This window comes from Pinus tabuliformis, chromosome 1_2 (assembly GCF_031772625.1).
Source record: "Pinus tabuliformis cultivar Carrire ecotype Pingquan chromosome 1_2, CPIR1, whole genome shotgun sequence".
Lineage (NCBI taxonomy): Eukaryota > Viridiplantae > Streptophyta > Pinopsida > Pinales > Pinaceae > Pinus > Pinus tabuliformis.
The window spans coordinates 747145509-747166095 of NC_142298.1; the positions used below are offsets into that span (position 1 = coordinate 747145509).

Genomic DNA, 20587 nt, shown 5'->3' on the forward strand with positions numbered 1-20587 from the left:
TGATAATGATCAACAAATTATCCCCTTTTATCTCCACACCAAGATTTTCTTGCCCAAACGTTTTCTTGCATGTTGACCCTATTAGCAAGATTTAGGAGAGTAAGTATGTTGACTCTTCCTCCGCTCAGGAGGCCCATCCCCTCCTTTCAATGATTTCATAATAATTTCATTAAACCAACAAATATTTAGGTGATGAAATAAATGTAAGATTTGGGTTTATAAGAAATATCCTCCTCCTCAGTCCTCTGAATCTATGTCCACTTCTCAGCCTGTAAATGTGTTATAATTCTACATAATTTATGTGAATTACAATTCATAATGATATTTACCATAGGGTTAGCTATAGGGATTGTCACATTCTCTTCCCATCAAGCCAAAGATCTCCACCAACTTCCAACTTGCATGACCACTCACATGACGGTACTAGACTTTAGCATATTCTAAACAATGAATCCTACCTTCATTTAGAGATTAGATCAAAACCCCAAAGAGACTGGAATTTTCCTTAACTCCTATCTAAGATTCTACTTGATATTAACTATTTTTCCATTATCAATACTTCAAAACACCTATTCATGAACAATAGGAAAATATTTGGCCAAATCCTTCAACATGATAGAACCTTTTGAGGGATTCCTAGAACACCTCTACCAATATTTGATTGACCGATTTTGTGAACACTTGGGTTTCATCACTTTTCTTGATGGGGCTTCATTATGAGTGAGCCTCCACAAACTTCTAGCTAACATATTCACAAAAATAAAGATATTTTTTATACCCCAATCCCCGTGAAATTTTGGAGTATCCAACTGAATCTACTTAACAAAATTAATCCCCATATTATGTGAGCGTGACCTCGAACAAAATACTTATTATATTTGAGACAATGGAGGTCCAAAAGATAAAAAATCTCTCATGGTCCAATTTATGTAGAACCACCCTCCCATCAATGTAAAGCAGTCTACTAACCCCTCAACACAATTTTCACCTCAACCTTATTGAGAATCCACAACTAACCTACAACTATGATCCCATTAAGCTAATGAAAAAAACCAATTAGAAGAAATGAAAATAAAACATGTAAAATCCATGAATATAACATATGATTTGAACATTTCAAATAAAACAAGTCCAATATAAATATGTTTGTTGGGAGGAATGATTGTTATCCTCCCTTCACAAGTTCAATTTTGACAAATGAAAATAATAATCATATATATTTATTTATGTATCTTTTATCGCACTTATAGTAACCAAATGTGTTTACAACATAATAGAAATAGACAATAAACTAAATTAAAAAAATTTAAATTTATGAAAATGAAAAATAAAGTTGATCATCATAACAATATTTTTTAACATTATATGTGGATGCGCACTATCGAAAATACCCAAGCTGACATCTAGATCTTTTCACAGGAAAGGAATAAAAGACATGTAGAATCCTTAAATCTAACATGTGATTTGAATAATTCAATTAAAATAAGTTCAATTATAACTATGTTTATAGGGAGGAATGATAATTATCCTCCCTGCACAAGTTGAATTTTTACAAATAAAAATAATAATGATCTATATTTATTTATGTATTTTTATCACATATACAATAGCCAAATACATTTACAACATAATAAAAATACATAATAAACTAAATTGAAAAATAAAATATATGAAAATGAAAAATAAAATTAACCATCATAATAATATTTTTTAACACTAAATGTGGATGCACACTATCAAAAATACGTAACAAACTTTTATGTATCCCTCTAGTCAAACTAGATGCCTATAAATCACCTCTCAGCATAGAACACCTCACACCTCACGCTAATAGGTCACTCACATAACATGGATCATCAAGCATACCAAAATAATTTAGTTGTATATTCTCCACAGTTTTAGTTGTCCTTTTGATGTCAAAAGTAAGAAACAATTGTTAGATTATATCCCTGCATACTTGGGAATATGTGGCATGTGAAAGCTCACACTTTTGGGGATTGATTCCAAAACTAATGATTTCTCACTATGGCTACTCCCAAACCATTTCCTATGTTTATCACCACAATTTAGGATGTTCCACTTCACCTCTTATACTCTTTACAATGATAGAGAACTTCGAAATGAGTTTATGGATAGGAGTGGTTATTACGCAACTATGGATTTAATAGAGAAAATGAAAGTACCACAACTATTAATATTCATATAAGTCACTGATTCTTTCATTATGATTACATCAATGATATTTTTTCCAGGGACAAGGTCTTCAACCTCGGTGAAGTCAATTAGATTTTTATAAGTAACAAATTTTTTAAAACCAAATAATTTATAAAATCGAGTAAAGTTATTGGAGGAATCAAAAGTTAAAGGGAAATGATTTTCATCATCAACCTTTTATTATCACAAATAAATTCATTAACCTCAAAAGTATTTTGAGGTTAAAAAAGTTTTATTTTGAAAAAATTATGATGTTCAAAAAATAGTCATGAATATTCAATTAATATTTATGCAATTTGTATAGCATTTCCACATCATATTAATTGGAGATTTAATATTGTAAATATAAAAATTTTGGTTTTTTTAATCTTTCAATAGTTAAGAAAAACCTCATTATCTCTAAATAACATACTTTTAAATATATGGTAAGTCATTATGAAAAAACTACTATCCACCCTATCTTGGTTGAATTAGCGGATTTTATATTATAATTTAAACATTTAATTATGGTTTTACACTTTATGAAAGTGCATCTACTTTTAAGTAAAGAAATGAGGTATATCACATTAAATTTTAATTTAAAATGATAGAGTTGGAGATATTTTTCAATTTACTAATCTTGTTTTAATCTCATAAAAAAAATTACAACTCCAAGCTTGACAACCATGAAAATAACTATGATAAATATGTATTGAGTAAATTTTTCCATATATTAAATAGTTGATTGTTTTTATGTTTACTTTGGAGAGCCTAATGATTTTTTTTAACTATCTACTATTCTCTTTGTAACATTATGATTCTAGTTTAAATAACCATTGAAACCAATATATAAATACTTGCGAGACAACATCTATACAAGGGCATTATCATCATAGCTAATTGGAGGATAATTTTTTTCCAAAAAAAAATCTAAATATCATAATTTTTATTTAGTTTAATTAATAATATTGGTAATGAAATCTTTAAATATCCTAGGAAAAACTTCAATAATTTTTGTAAAGAAAATGATATCATCCATTATTAAAAAATAAAGACCATGAATTTTATTGTATTCATCTCAATGTATGTGTTTATATCTAAAATTTGGTATACTTTATTTGCATAAATATTGAAAAAATAAGTGAAATATGTCACTCATCACACATATACTATAATTAGTATTCATTTTCCATACTTTGCTAAATTTCCTTTTATCGATAACATTTTCTCTAAAATTTAAAAACTAAACTAAATTTTCCTTTCTATCTCTAACATCCAATAACTCTAAAAGTGGAAAAGTGAAAATTTATAATATATTGATTCAACAATTAGTAAAAAATAATAATTAAATCTTTTTATAAAAATTTAAAAATATATATATAATGAAAATAATATCAATAATGAATCCTATCATATTCATATTAATGTATAATTCTTTTTTCTAAATATTATTATATTTTATTTATATAAATATATAAAAAGTGGAAAAAATATGATATTTTTTTTAATATTAAAAGTCCAATTAGTATTCATTTCTCATATTATTTTTTCCTAATAATTTTTATCTCAATTTTAAAAACATTCCCTTTATTATATAAAACTCAATATTCGAAAGCATAAAAAAGTGAAATTCAATAATTCAAAGTATAAAAAGATGTTTGTATCAATCTTATCTTTATCATTTTTATTGTTTTGCTTTCAATCGTGGTTCCCTTTTGTACGTAATAATCAGGGGCAGACCTACCTGTAGTTACCCGCAGGTTTATCCGATTTATTTGGTCGACCCTAACCTACTCGCCGACTTATCTCATCATTTTTAATCCTAAAGGCATAGACCAATTAAACTATCCCCTGAAACTTATTATTTTTATTATTATTGGCAAATAAATTTTATTTTAAATTACAATTATTAATAAAGTAAAAAAAAATTCATATTAGTGATTTCATATAATAAAAATAATAATTCGGCCTGGAGTATGCGTAAAACTGCTTCTGTTTGGCTAAGAGCTCGTCTTCCTCGGACGTAAGGAAACAGGTTAACGGCCCAAGACCCAGAGGCATCTGGCAGGAGTGAAAGCCTGCTTCCTTACGGACCACAGCGGGTTATTACAGGTGGCGTGGTTTTCCTTGATAACGGTGATGAGTCAAATCGACATTCGCGGATAGCAGCCAGAGATGGTTGTCCTCACTGTTGGTTTGACACCTGAGTTTGATAGGTTTTGCCACCTTCGGAAAAAAAAAAAAAAAAAATAATAATATTTTAAGCCAATCTAAAAACTTAAACAAAAACTCATAAACTTCTCGAATTTTGTTAATCCAATTAGATACGTAAAAGATTAGTAAGCGATGCACGTTATTTTTTCTATAATTTATTATATAAATTATTAGCAAATGCATGGCAACTCATTGAGAATTGAGTATGCAAAGCACCTGATTAAGAGTGTGTCTGAATTAACCAGACGAGGGAAGCCACATCGTTTGGTTGGCGTCGCTATAGAAAAATATGTATCTCTCACCAAATATTTTTTAGCACAACCTATTACGTTTTTTCAAACCACTACTTAATGCGAGAACAGAAATATTTGTCTCGACTTGTGAAGTGATTACGGCCTTCGCCCAATAAAATTGTATTATTGAATGTAGCACCGCTGTGAAACACATTGAACATTCCATATATGACATTGAGTTGAGCAATAGTTATTATTTGTCCCATCTGACCATTTAATTCTCTCTTATTTATTTTTCCCAATTAACTTAGTCGTTAAAACCTTCTTTTCTCCATATGTTAGGTGAATGTGTTCGCTACAAACATGGGGTGGCAATGACATAGACTCATAATGATAATTTGCAAAAGAAACGACAAAGGAATGGCTGGGTTCGGAAAGTGGAAGGTAAGGAAACGAATTCAGTAGGTGACAACGATAAATTCAAGGGATGATCAACCATTAATTCCAGGCCAAGGAGTGGGAGGGTGAAGAAAGGAACTGTAATTGAAGTGTTTCTAATGTAATTCCTCATATCTCGGGTCTCTGATCACCGCATTCTCGTAATTCGTGACACACTCCCTCTGATCACAGATCTAACACGCTCCCTCACGCTCAGTTGGCTTCACCCTTACAGCTTTCCATTCTTACATTATCGCGCACACAAAGCAAGTGTATTTGTTCCTGTTGTGTATACACTTGCTTTTGTTCCTCCAATCTGCAGAGTCGAGATTGATTTCTGCCCCCAAGTTGCCGGAGTATCATTCTCTGGATGTCGCAGCTTGGCTCATTAAGACCAAGATGGCGCCCAAGCCGGGCGGAGTTGAATATGAAAAAAGAGAGACGAAGCCGAGGAGGACAGCCTGGAGCGTGCAAGTGATGCACAGGGATAGTCTTTTGGTCAAGGACGCCGCCAACGCTACGACGTCCTACGAGCGTTGGTTGGAGGCGAGGCGGGACGCCAGACGGGTCCGTGCGCTTGAGCAATGGATAGAGAGGAAACTCAGATTGAAAGAAGAACCCGGCGGGGAGCTATGAGAACGTGGCTGAGATCACTGCCGAGTTAGGGAGCGAGGTCATGTCGGGGTTGACGCAGGTGAGTGGCGAATACTTTACTCAGTGCGAACCGTGCAGCCAGTGCTACTCGCAGGTGGATCCCATATTCAACCCTGCTTTCTCCGCTTCCTTCTCCACCGTCGGTTGTGACTCCGCCGTCTGTAGCCAACTTGGTGCCTACAATTGCCACGGTGGCGGCTGCAAATACAAGGTCTCCTACGGCGACTGCTCTTACACCATCGACCATCGGGAGCTTCGCCACCGAGATGTTGACATTCGGCGCCACATCTGTCCGTAATGTCGCCATTGGCTGCGGCCACGACAACGTCGGTCTCTTCACTGGGCCGCCTGGTTGCTCGGGCTAGGAGCCGAGCTGCTCTCCTTCTATGGGCAGCTTGGCACTCAGACCCGGACGGGTCTTGTCATGCCCCCAGGCCTGCGGTAGTTTTTCAACCGCACTTGGCGAGGTGCGGCACCACCGAACACTTTCTTTTCACCAACACTTATGTTCATGGACTATGCCTAACCACTTGTCCTACTTAGTTTGTGTTTCTCAATTAAGTATTATTATTATTCTTTTATACCAATGAACACCCATACACATTCATTATCATCAACAATTATACATGAAGAACACAATTTCAGAGTGTAAAGGGAGGGGCAACTCCCTAAACAATGAGTCTGCCCGAATACAATATATTATACAACTTTACAATGTTTACAAAGCTTTACAAGTATACTTGGAAACACCAAGTTTCATACTTAGCCAATTTTACAAAGGCCACACCTTCGTGTGCCAACCAAAGTTCCTTGCCCGAGCTGGGCGAGTGCGCCCTCACACGAGTTGCCAACCACTCCTCAACCGAACTTCGTTTCGATGGGCAGGCGACCTCACCCAAGTCACCCTTTCACACTTCGCACGGCGGGCGGGCGACTCACCCAAGTCACCTGAAGATTCCTTTGTGTTTTCCTTTGCACGGCGAGCACGCGACCCACTCGAGTCTCCACCCGCGCCTTTTGTCCAAAAGAGGGCGCCTTCACCCGCGCCTTTTGTCCGAACGACGGGCGCCTTCACTCGTGCCCTCACCCAACAATCGAGACCTGTGCGTTATCTTCGTGTGGCCTTGCCCAAGGATGGGCGCATAGAGTTGCGCCTCTTTTTTGTTGCGGCTTCACCTCCTACTCGCACTTCTCCTTGCTCGAGTCATGATGTTTGAATTCGTTGGTGTCAAATGAACCAACATCGCATATAATATATATGCTTGGTTGAGCGGTCGTGCCACTCCTTGGCTGACCTGTGTTTCTTCTCCAACCAACGCCTTTGCTGCCTGTTCAATAGGTCGGCCTCTCCCAACCTTCGCTCGAATTACATTCTTCATCATCGGCTTTGCCAAGAATGAACGCCCTTGCTCATCCTTTATAAATGAATGACCGCTCTCCTCATTTTCGCACGCGCTCATGAGTCTTGCTCGGTCATTTTACCAACTCGTGCGCTCTTTCGCCTTAGCCAAACCTTCGCACATCACGTGGCGGTTGTGTCTTGGACCGCAGGTCCTTACATCCTCCCCCACTTGAAATCATTGTCATCCTCGACAATATCTCATCCCGGCAACCATCTGTCACCAAGATCACCATACCAAGGCATACACCCCATCGGTATGTCATATATCGGAAATCATCTCAATCCATGATCATCAACCACCCTGTCACAATCTCCACACGCTGCTCCCCATCATGGAAGGCTCGCCCTTCCATCTCAAGCTACATGCTTCCTGTAACATCTCATGTCGACCTCATCATGTGTCGTCCTCGTGTGAATTGCTGCCATGATACTCCAACATAATGATAACACATCTCTGTACACTATGCGTCCCCATGTTTCAACTAGTTGGGTGATCAGTGCAACTATCACGCTCAAACCATAACAGTGAACATCCTCATGCCACCATCAGTTGTTTCTTAGAACATCTTGTCACATCCTCAACTCGATCAAGAATCCATCTCCATATAAGTGTAAGCCATGCTCAGGTCCATGAAGTACTCCTCATCTCATCTGCAACATGCTGTCCATGATGTTTGATGTCAATGTGCTGCATGAAATTAGCTACACCTATCCCAACATCATCCATCTGCAAAACATCCATCTCCTCAAAGTGAAGAGATCATCTGCTCAAACTCCGACTCTCGATGTGCCACATCCAGGTCCATGAAGCAACCTCCATCATCTCTGTTATGTGTCATCCCTCAAGCCTGCCATAGAAACAAGTATACACCTCTCTCATCTCCCATGTGTTGCTCATGATCATAGATCAATCAGCTCCCATGTGTCAAAGGTGGTTAAGTCTCGGCTCAACCCATGCCCAAGTGTTGCTACCAAGGCATCATCATCGTTGTAACTCCACCACCCCAAAGTGTCTCATATCGATCTTTTACATCAAGTCACTCTTCCAAGCCACACCCATACATGTACTCGGAAGTATGCGTCCCATCCTGCATCAAAGTCTCTGACCTCAGCTCTTCAATGCATCAGATTCTCCAAGTCCACCATATATGAAGTCTCCAAAAGTCACAACAATCTCATGTTATCATGAGCTCCATGTGTCATCTCCAACCAATACTTTAGCAAGCATACAAGTCTCGGCCCAAAGGTCTCTGTAAGATGCCTCAGCTCTCCATGTAGTAGGAATGCTCCATAGTCTGCTAACAACTCCATCCAAGTCCATGGCCTTGTTGTACAAGAGTGCACAACCTCTCCATCAGCGCATAAGCAAAACATCTCCATGTCACATCAACAAATCCACCTGCATAACATCCCTCCCTCGGCACTCCTCACTGGATGCCCATAAGTGACATTTCTACAAGTGCTCCTGCATCATGTCCTTGCATAAGACTGCCATGCTCCATGTCTCCAACCTAATGTCCATGACTAAGTTTCCCATGTAGTCCAATCAAGTAGACCCATCACAACAATCATTCATCCCCATCCAAGTCCGCAATCTTCAGTCTAGTGAACTCAGTCACCCAACCATATCATCATCACATGAGTCTCTCCATCATAGCTCCCCCACTAAAGGTTCCACCAAGACTATCTCTTGGTCTCGGCCATGAGAAGTCCACCCAAGTATCTCAAGTGTGTGCCCTCTCAATCTGTCCATGAGTCATGCTGGGCACTTAGCCAATTCTCCATGTGGCTAAAGCATAACCCAATCCTTCGCAATGATCATCATGTTCCTCCCTTGTCACGGGCCTTTGTACCTTCTACCACAAGGTCACAAACAACCTCAACAAGTCCTGCAACAGTCAATAATCCTTGCTTCTCCATACAATGTCTCATCATAGATATCCATGGTAAGATGCTCCCTAGCATCGGCAAACTGGCTTTGCCCTTCCCTGCATATGGTTCATCTCCCAAAAGCTCAAATGAAACACAAGTATCAATAGTACTTACATCATCATCATGAGGCTCCTCCATGTGAGTATTCTCATCCATCCATGTATGCAAATTGCACGATCCTGGTCCAACTTGATCAATCTCAAGTTCATCCTCCATCATGGTCATATCTGCAACATCCTCAAACATCACGGCTTCTTCTTTCTTATCATCACATTTTGTAGCTTTTTCCTTATGAGTCAAAGCTATGGAATGCTTCTTCTCAAGGGTTAGCCATTTCCACTTCTCTCGAATCAAGTTTTTCCTTATCTCCAATTCCTTGAGTTCTGCATCAAACAAGTCCAGTTTCTTTGCAAGTCGATATGCTTCGTCCCTATTCCCGTCAGAAATCCCTTCCTTGACCAAAGCACGAACAGCATCCTTTGCTTTGAACAAGCCTTTGCCCCATTCTCCAAATCTTTGTTCAACCTTACTTGATTCTTCAAGTAGACTTCCTTCAAATTCCTTGAAGGTTACAAAACCCATTTCCTGCAAGATAGACATCCTTCTTGACTCTTCACCATTCACAAGCTTCCCCAAGTTCCCTATAATAATGAACCAGCCCTTGTTCCACTTGTATGTGAAACCAACTTCCTTCACCTGAAGTACCTGCTTCCACTGTCATCAACTGTCAAGCTTCTTCAACCCTGAATTAGCTTCAATACCCTCTACACTTCGTCACGAGCAACCTTGCTCTGATACCACCTATCACACCCCCAGGCCTGCAGTAGTCTTTCCACCGCACTTGGCAAGGTGTGGCACCACCGAACACTTTCTTTTCACCAATACTTATGTTCATGGACTACACCTAACCACTTGTCCTACTTAGTTTGTGTTTCTCAACCAAGTATTATTATTATTCCTTTATACCAATGAACACCCTTACACATTCATTATCATCAGCAATTATATATGACGAACACAATTGCACAGTATAAAGGGAGGGGCAACTCCCTGAACAATGAGTCTGTCCGAATACAATATATTATACAACTTTACAATGTTTACAAAGCTTTACAAGTATACTTGGAAACACCAAGTTTCATACTTAGCCAATTTTACAAAGGCCACACCTTCGTGTGCCAACCAAAGTTCCTTGCTCGAGCTGGGCAGGCATGCCCTCACACGAGCTGCCAACCGCTCCTCAACCGAACTTCGTTTCGACGGGCGGGCGACCTCACCCAAGTCACCCTTACACACTTCGCACGGCGGGCGGGCAACTCACCCAAGTCACCCGAAGACTCCTCCGCGTTTTCCTTTGCACGGCAGGCGGGCGACCCACCCGAGTCTCCACCCACGCCTTTTGTCCGAACGACGGGCGCCTTCACCCGCGCCCTCACCCAAGAACCGAGACCTGTGCATTATCTTCGTGTGGCCTTGCCCAAGGATGGGCGCATAGAGCTGCGCCTCCTTTTGCTGCGGCTTCACCTCCTACTCGCACTTCTCCAACCAACATCGCATATAATATATATGCTTCGTTGAGGAGTCATGGCACTCCTTGGCCGACCTATGTTTCTTCTCCAACTAACGCCTTTGCTACCTATTCGATAGGTCAGCCTCTCCCAACCTTTGCTCGAATTACAATCTTCATTGTCGGCTTTGCCAAGAATGAATGCCCTCACTCATCCTTTATAAATGAGTGACCGCTCTCCTCATTTTCACACGCACTCATGAGTCTTGCTCGGTCATTTTACCAACTCATGCGCTCTTTCACCTTAGCCAAACCTTCGCACATCGCGTGGCGGTCATGCCTTGGACCGCAAGTCCTTACACACCTTCTCCTACTGCCTTGTCGACCGGCCATCAGAATCCTCCAGTACTCTCGAATTCGGCTCGGAATCTGTTCCGGTCGAGTCTATTTTTACCCCCCTACAGACGAATCTCGTTCTTCCAACTTTCTACTGTCTTCCTCATCATGATCAATGTCGGTGGCGCGTTCCTCGACTCCGTTCCACCCAACGTCTTCTCCATCGACGAAACATTGGGTCGCGAAGGGTTCATCATTGACTCCGGCACTGCCATCACGCGCCTTCCAATAGCTGCCTATGACGCCATGAGGGACGTCTTTGTCGCGGGCACCTGACAGCTTCCGAGAGCCGAGGGCATCTCCATTTTCGACACCTGCTATGACTTGTCATGTCACGCCCCTACACTGGTGGTAATCTTCCAACCGCACTATAGTGAGGTGCGGCACCATCGAACACTTTTTTTTCACCAATACTTATGTTCATGGACTACGCCTAACATTCCATACTTAGATTATTAGTTTATTTTTCATTACCAAGTATTATCTTTATCCTTTATACAGATGAAAACCCATACATATTCATTATCAACAATAATTAACACATATACAACTGCACAACCGTATAAAGGGAGGGGCAACTCCCTGCAATATGAGTCTGCTCGAATCAATATATATATATATAATCTTCTATTATAAGTACAAGTTAAATCTTGGGAAACCCCAAATTTACACTTAGCTAAATTTCCAACTTTGGCAAACTTGGTTGCCAGCTTGTCGGCGTTTCTGCATGGTCGCCACATGACTCACCAACCCTTCATTCACCTCGTCGCACGATCGTGTCATTTTCCCAACTTGGGCGTGCCTTGCCATAACCAAGTCGCCACACATGGGCGCCTCTGCATGAGTCACACCTCTGTTCACAACTCCAACACTTCATCGTTTCCACCATTTTGTCGTGCACAACGCACCCTACCCGGGTCACCCATCCACACGATTTTTTGTTTCGACGTGCACGATGCGCCCTTACCCAACCACCCGTCGGCACATCCACCCGTTCACCCTTTCACCCAAACTTGTTCACTCGAAATACTTCACCTGAGTCGCCACACGACTTCACCTGGGTTGCCTAACAACCTCACCTAGCTCACTTGAACGACTTCACCCGGCTCGCCCAACGACCTCACCCAGGTCGCTCGAACGACTTCACCCGGGTCGCCCGACGACCTCACCTGGGTTGCCCGAACGACTTCGCCCGGGTCGCCCGACGACCTCGCCCGGTTCACCCAAATGACCTCACCCGAGTTTTCTTCCCGATGACCTCGCTCGAGTTTTTTGCTTGACAACCTCGCCCGAGTTTCCTGCACGAGTTTTCTCGCCCGAGTTTCTCACTCGAGTTTTCCTGCACAAGTTTTTCACCTGAGTTCTGCCCGTCATGCAGGCTTATCCACGCATCGCAGAACTTCTCTGATCGAACTCATGTGGGCTTATACATACGGTTCGCTGGCAGGTCATGCCACCCGGCCGACCTTCGTTTCATCCACCCAGTGGACTCGTTTACTTGTGATGTCTCGCCCAAGAGGTGGGTCGACCCTCCCAACTCGTGGAACCACACCCTCAATGCTTGTGCATCGCATATATAAACTCGTCCAAGGCTTTCTCTTCACATTTCGCACGAGCTCCTCACCCGTCCTTCACATGGTGAAGGTGACCAAGACTGCAGGTCCTTACATCCTCCCCCACTTGAAGTCATTGTCTTCCTCGACAATATCTCATCTCGGTAACCATCTGTCACCAAGATATCCATACCAATGCATACACCCCATCAGTATGTCATACATCGGAAAATCATCTCAATCCATGATCATCAAACACCCTGTCACAATCTCCACATGCTGCTCCCCATCGTGGAAGGCTGGCCCCTCCATCTCAAGCTACATGCTTCCTGCAACATATCATGTCGACCTCATCATGTATCGTCATCGTGTCAACTGCTGCCATGATACTCCAACAAATGTTAACACATCTTTGTACATGCTATAGCCCCCATGTTTGAACTAGTTGGGTAGCTAATCCAATCGTCACGCCCAAACCATGAGAATGCACATCCTCATGCCATCATCAGTCGTTTCTCAGAACATCCCGTCACATCCTCAACTCGATCAAGAATCCATCTCCATATAAGTGTAATCCATGCTCAGGTCCATGAAGTAGTCTCCATCTCATCTGCAACATGATATCCATGATGTTTGGTGTCAATGTGCTGCATGAAATCAGCAGCGTCTATCCCAACATCATCTGTCTGCAAAACATCCATCTCCTTAAAGTGAAGAGATCATCTCATCAAAATCCTGTCTCTCGATGTGCCACATCCAGGGCCATGAAGCAACCCCCATCACATCTGTAATGTGCCATCCCTCAAGTCTGCCATAGAAACAAGTATACACTTGTCTCATCTATCCATGTGCTGCCCATGATCATAGATCAATCAGCTCCCATGTGTTAAAGTGATCAAGTCTCGGCTCAACTCATGCCCAAGTGTTGCCACCAAGGCATCATCATCGTCGTAACTCCATCACTCCAAAGTGTCTCATATCGATCCTCCACATCAAGTCACTCTTCCAAGCCACACCCATACATGTACTCAAAAGTATGCATCCCATTCTGCATTAGTCTCTGACCTCAGTGCCTCAATGCATCAGATCCTCCAAGTCCACCATATACGAAGTCCCTAAAAGTCACAACCTCATGTCATCATGAGCTCCATGATTCATCTCCAACCAACACTCTAGCAAGCATACAAGTATCGGCCCAAAAGTCTCTACAAGATGCCTCAGCTCTCCATGTAGTGAGAATGCTCCATAGTCTACTCATAACTCCATCCAAGTCCATGGCCTTGTTGTACAAGAGTGCACAACCTCTCCATCGGCTCATAAATAAAACATCTCCATGTCACACCAACAAATCCACATGCACAACATCCCTGCCTTGGCACTCCTCATTGGATGCCCATAAGTGACACCTTTACAAGTGCTCCTACACAATGTCCCTGCATAAGACTTCCATGCTCCATGTCTCCAACTTGATGTCTAGGACTAAGTTGCCCATGTAATCCAACCAAGTACACCCATCACAACAATCGGTCATCCCCATCCAAGTCTGCAATCTTCTGTCTAGTGAACTCGGTCACCCAACCATATCATCATCACATGAGTCTCTCCACCATAGCTCCCCACTAAAGGTTCCACCAGGACTTGCTCTTAGTCTCGTCCATGAGAAGTCCACCCAAGTATCATCATATCCAAGTGTGTGCCCTCCTCCAATCTGTCCGTGAGTCATGCCAGGCACTTAGCCAATTCTCCATGTGGCTAAAGCATGACCCATTCCTCTGCAATAATCATCATGTTCCTCTCTTGTCACGGGCCCTTGTACCTTCTACCATAAGGTCGCAAACAACCCCAACATGTCCTGCAATAGTCAACAATCCTTTCTTCTCCATACAAGGTCTCATCATAGACATCCATGGTAAGATCCTCCCTAGCATCAACAAATTGATTTTGCTCTTCCCTACATACGGTTCATCTACCAAATGCTCAAGTGAAACACAAGTATTAATAATACTTACATCATCATCATCATGAAGCTCCTCCATGTGAGTATCCTCATTCATCCATGTCTGCAAACTGCATGATCCTGGTCCAACTTGATCATCCTCAAGTTCATCCTCCATCGTTGTCACATATGCAACATCCTCAATTATCACGGCTTCTCCTTTCTTATCATCGCATTTTGCAGCATTCTCCTTATGAGTCAAAGCTATGGAATGATTCTTCTCAAGAGTTAGCCATTTCCACTTTTTTCGAATCAAGTTCTGCCTTATCTTCAATCCTTTGAGTTTTGCATCAAACAAGTCCACTTCCTTCGCAAGTTGATAGGCTTCGTCCCTATTCCCGTCAGAAATCCCTTCCTTGACCAAAGCACGAAGAGCATCCTTTGCTTTGAACAAGCCTTTGCCCCATTCTGCAAAACTTTGTTCAGCCTTACTTGATTTTTCAAGTAGAATTCCTTCAAATGCCTTGAAGGTTGCAAAACCCATTTCCTGCAAGATATACATCCTTCTTGACTCTTCACCATTCACCAGGTTCCCCTTGGAAAACTGAACCAACTCCTGATTCCACCTGTTAGTGAGATCAACTTCCTTCACCTGCATTCCACCTGAATTAGCTCTGATACCACCTGTCACGAAGTGACAGTGGGATCAGCTTCTTTCGCAAATCCCCTTTACACTCCACTAAGTTTCCTGCAAAACCTAGACCAACTCTGATACCACTTGTCACGCCCCTACACTGGTGGTAATCTTCCAGCCGCACTATGGCGAGGTGCGCCACCACCGAACATTTTCTTTTCACCAATACTTATGTTCATGGACTACGCCTAACATTCCATACTTAGTTTATTTTTCGTTACCAAGTATTATCTTTATTCTTTATACAGATGAAAACCCATACATATTCATCATCAACATCAATTAACACATATACAACTGCACAACGGTATAAAGGGAGGGGCAACTCCCTGCAATATGAGTTTGCTCGAATCAATATATATATATATATATATATATATATATATATAAACTTCTTTTATAAGTACAAGTTAAATCTTGGGAAACCCCAAATTTACACTTAGCCAAATTTCCAACTTTAGTAAACTCAGTTGCCCAGCTCGTCGGCGCCTCCGCACGGTCGCTGCACGACTCACCAACCCTTCGTTCACCTCGTCGCACAATTGTGTCGTCTGCCCAACTTGGGCGCACCTCGTCGTAACCAAGTCGCCACACATGGGTGCCTCCGCATGATTCACACCTCCGTTCACAACTCCAACACTTCACCGTTTCCACCGTTTCATCGTGCACGGCACACCCTACCTGGGTTGCCCGTCTAATGAGCCCCGAATTACGTAACTTTTGGGCTCATTTTGCCTAATTGTTCTTGATCAATCCACCATTTTTCATAGATTATGCATGTTTTTTGAGTATGTTCATGTTATTTGAACGAATAAGGGTGGTCACTTTACCATGGAGGCTAATACGTGGTTATTTCAGGTTTTTTGGACAAATTTTGGAGAAAAGCCAAGCAATTATGAGCCAGGTGACAGCCAAGCATGAGGGAGCAAGGGTGAGGATTCGTAGGGAGGTTGTTTCTTGCATTAAATGGCCCTTCCTCGAAATTTCCACCCTCAACTCAGAGATCAGCAGGCCACCAAAACGAATCCTAAAGGCAACCGAGCAGCTTTGTGAAGAGTGACTGTTTACTGGCAGTTTGAACAGCCGAGTCCCTTGAGTTAAGGAGGGCTTCTAGGACCCTCGTAGTGCATAAATAGGAATGCCTCAGCCTTCGTAGTTTACTTTTGGAACTATTGGGTTTTGCACTATAGTGCTATCATTGTCTCAGCTCGTTTTTTGTAGCTACTATTGTATAACTTTCTTGTGATGATTATTTTTGAGTAATGAAGAGTAGCTTTACTTGGCATCAGTTCTGAGTTTTCTTTAGGAACCTGTAGCTCTTGGGGTTGGGCCCAACCCAAGTGCCAAGGCTTCCTTTATGTACTGTTATTTGCTTCTTATGTCTCTGCAAAATAATTTCTGTTAAGTAGATTAAAATCTTGTTGAATATCTAGGTCATTGTTGATGATTAGAAAGGCATTTTATGTTCAGATTGAGCTGATAGGTTATTAACAAGAAAGATACCCAGAAAAAGGCCATCAAGGACCTCTGATCTCACCTCTCCCTCAGTGGGATCATGAGCTGGGACAAAGGATACCTTGCTGCCAACAAAAACACTGTCTTTGCTTCGCCATGCAATCATTAGTGTTCAATTTTTATTTGCAGAAGTTGGTTACATGTTCAGATTCTTGATTGCTTCACTGCATAGTTAGTATACATGGTTTCATTGCAAATAAACTTCTGTTCATTATTTTTACTGTTAGCTAGATCAGATTAGGTTAACGTAACTAGGTCTCTGATTTTCCAAGTCTTCGTTGGTTCAGTTGGAGAAACAACTTACGGAGCACCCATACCACTTCTCTATCTGCCCATACTCCATCAATCCCATCTGCTCCATCCCCTAACGTGGATTTTTGCCTCACATTGCCACATTTGCTCACATAACCCTAATTTTTGTGCAACATTGCTTCACTCCTCCTTGAACAAATCTAGCTATCTTCGTCTCTACTCAGCTCCATCCACCAAGTCCTAGACCTTCTCACACCCTTATCCTACCTCCACACTCACTCCTTCACCTTTCCTCCTCCATCCATCCTCCAAAATCCCATTTCTCAACATCCTGTAGAAAATTACAGACACCCTGTAGGAATTCCAGAACATCCTGTAGAACCCCTGCAGACTTCCTATAGAAGCTCACGAATGAGGTTTCTTGACAACCAAACTCTATGGAACTCTTTGGAAGGGTGTTAGGGACCCCTTAGGCCCTCTTTGAACCTTCCCGACCTCCTCCAAGCATTTCCTCTTGCCAATCCACCTCTGCACAGTCAAACACAGTTAAATCGCATGCATGATAATTCTGACAACTTATTCAAAAATACAAAAAGATGTTTTTTTTCAGATGTCACTATAGAAGTAGCTTAGACACATGCATTTTACCTTCCTAGAAGTCAATGGCATCTCTTTCGGTAGCTTGCATCCTCTTTCTTGCATCAGTAGGGCTAGCTAGTAAAATTAGGGTTTGCTAGGGTTTGCATTTCCTTTCAGCTTTCCAGTTTCTTTCTGCAAGTAGATTAGCCTTCTTTGAGTTAGCTTTCATCCATCAGTTAAAAAGATTCTTCTAAGAGCTCATAGAAGTTGGCTTAAGCTCCTAGCGGACTTGTGCCAGTTGACCAAGTGACAGCCGCAGCAAGAGCTAGTACTTGTGCATACAGCGCCGTCGCTTCCAAGTTTGTTACGAACTACCGGGTTGATAAGAGTAAAGAAGGGAGTCCCAGGAGTTGCAGCATTATTGTTGCAATATTGGAGCCCACCACCGTCTGCACGATTCTTTGTTTCGGCACGTCGTGCCCAGCCGCCCGTCTACATGTCGACCCGTTCACCTAAACTCATTCACCCGAACGACTTCACCCGAGTCGCCACACGACATCACCCAGGTCGCCCGACGACCTCACTCGGGTCGCCCGAACGACTTCACCCGGCTTGCCCGACGAACTCACCTGGATCGCCCGACGACCTCACCTGGCTCGCCCGAACAACTTCACCCGGGTCGCCCGAAGACCTCACACGGGTCGCTCGAACAACTTCGCCTAGGTCGTCTAACGACCTAGCCCGATTCGCCTGAACTACCTCACCCGAGTTTTCTGCCTGACGACCTCACCCAAGTTTTCTGCCCAACGACCTCGCCCGAGTTTCCTGCACAATTTTCCTGCACGAGTTTTCTCGCCCGAGTTTCTCACCCGAGTTTCCTGCACGAGTTTTTCACCTGCGTTCTGCCCATCGTGCGGGCTTATCCACGCACCGCAGAACTCCTCTAATCGAACTCATGCGGGCTTATACATACGGTTGGCTGGCAGGTCATGCCACCAGGCCGACCTTCGTTTCATCCGCCCAGATGACTCGTTTACTTGTGATGTCTCGCCCAAGAGGTGGGTCGGCCTGCCCAACTCATGGGATCGCCCCCTCAATGCTCACCCATCACATATATAAACTCGTCCAAGGCTTTCTCTTCGCATTTCGCACGAGCTCCTCGCCCGTCCTTCACACGATGCAGGTGACCCGGACGACAGGTCCTTACATGTCGGACTAGGCATACGTGATGGTTCCAACCGTGGGGTTCCATTTTTCCAATGGGGCAACCTTAATTCTAAAAACTTTATGATACCCGTGGATCTAACGGGCACATTTTTGCTTTGCCTTTGCGCCGGCCACCTCAGATCTCTCCATCATGGGGAATATTCAACAACAGGGCATTCGTGTTTCCTTCGATTCCACCAACTCTCTCGTTGGTTTCGCTCCCCACCAGGGTTGATAATGGCTCTCTAACACCCTGCTTAGTATGCAACATACTATTAAATAAAATTTCATAATTAGAATAACGTGCATATTTATATCTCCGCAAACGCATGCCTTACATTAATTTATCGTAAAACGATGTTACAGTCCAAATCCTGTCTATAGGGTAGGAATGTGATTATTAGCTTGCAAAGCCAATTGCTTCAATTGATTTTAAGGTGCCAGTGTGTTTCAAAAAATAGAAGCTCTTGTCATATTAGCAAAAGCAGTTTCAAAACGTTGAACTTTCTTGTCTGGTTAAGAAGATCAATATTTAAGATGTCATCAAATGTTATTTCTGAAGGTGTTAAATCTATATCTATATTTAAATCACTTCTTTCTATCGTGGAAAAATATAATATTTAAATCAGTTATTGATAATTCGATCTTACCCATCGTTGGCGTGGGAAACATCTGGTATTTCTTTTTATATGCAGATCTCAGCGTTTTCCACTCAGAGGTCCAAAAGATTGAAATTCTTTTGAGTTCCAATTCATGTATAACCACTCTCAATAGATGGAAATGATTCTACTAACCCACACGTTAACCTTATTGATAATCGACAACCAACGTACAACTCTGAAGGCATTAGGATTAAGAGAAAAACCAAGATATTTGAAGTCTAGATTTAGATCTTTCAACATGAAAATAAAAATAGATATCTAAAATCTTTGAATAATATACATTTAAAATCCTTAAATATATTATGTGATTTGAATAATTTAAATAAAATAAAGTCCAATTATAACTATAGTGTTTGGAAGGAATAATTGTTATTTTATTTACACAAGAATGTTGATAAATGAAAATAATATTTATTTATATATCTTTTATCAAGCCTATAGTAGCTAAAATCATGGCAAGAACTATTCTAGTGTGGGGCAAGAAACGATCCCAATGAGCTTGTTAGCTTTTTTCTTAGTCCTTGGTGAGCACTCTATCTACAATAGAAAAATAAGTCTCTCAAGGGTGCCCATCTTCAAAACTTTTCTTAGCAGTTCTTCATCTGCAGAATTGAAGCAGATTTCAAATATAATCCCAACTGCATAATCCATTGCAATATGAGACACAACTAACAAACTTCTAGCAACAATGGGTATGGTTAGGGCATGGCCAAAAATGGAAGACTAGCCTTCTGAAATGACGGATAGTGCCTCCAAAACCACCAAAGATTGTTGTACCATGTTTGTGTCCACACTAGGTAGAATCTCAATCAAATGAGGGATGACACCTACTTTGGCCATCTTGGCTCTATTTTTATGCATGGTACACAAAGGAAATAATTCCTTCCTTTTGAAACAACTTTAGTAATTTTTTTTTGATTCCTTCTCTTGATCTAATTACTCTAGCAGAATTTCTATCATTTTCCAATTTTCCACAATAGATGTTGTGTCCATTCTAGTCTCGATAGTGTATTTTTCCAACACCCATTCTAGAGTGGCAAGCACATAAGGTCTAAGGAAACCTGTTTCGCTAGATATATCATCCATATAAAAGTTACCATAAGTTGCAAACTACAAACAAGAAATGTTTTGCATAGAAACACTTTAACAATGAGAAAATTATTTTACATATAAAGAAAATTAAAAATTGCTTGCAAATTAAATTAAATTAAATAGTCCATA

At 41.5% G+C, this 20587-nt stretch overlaps 1 pseudogene; it reads left to right on the plus strand.

The window, feature by feature from the left end:
- The first annotated feature begins 5060 nt into the window (after positions 1-5060).
- The window catches only part of LOC149207922 (protein ASPARTIC PROTEASE IN GUARD CELL 2-like), a 95247-nt pseudogene continuing 79720 nt past the window's right edge, over positions 5061-20587 (plus strand).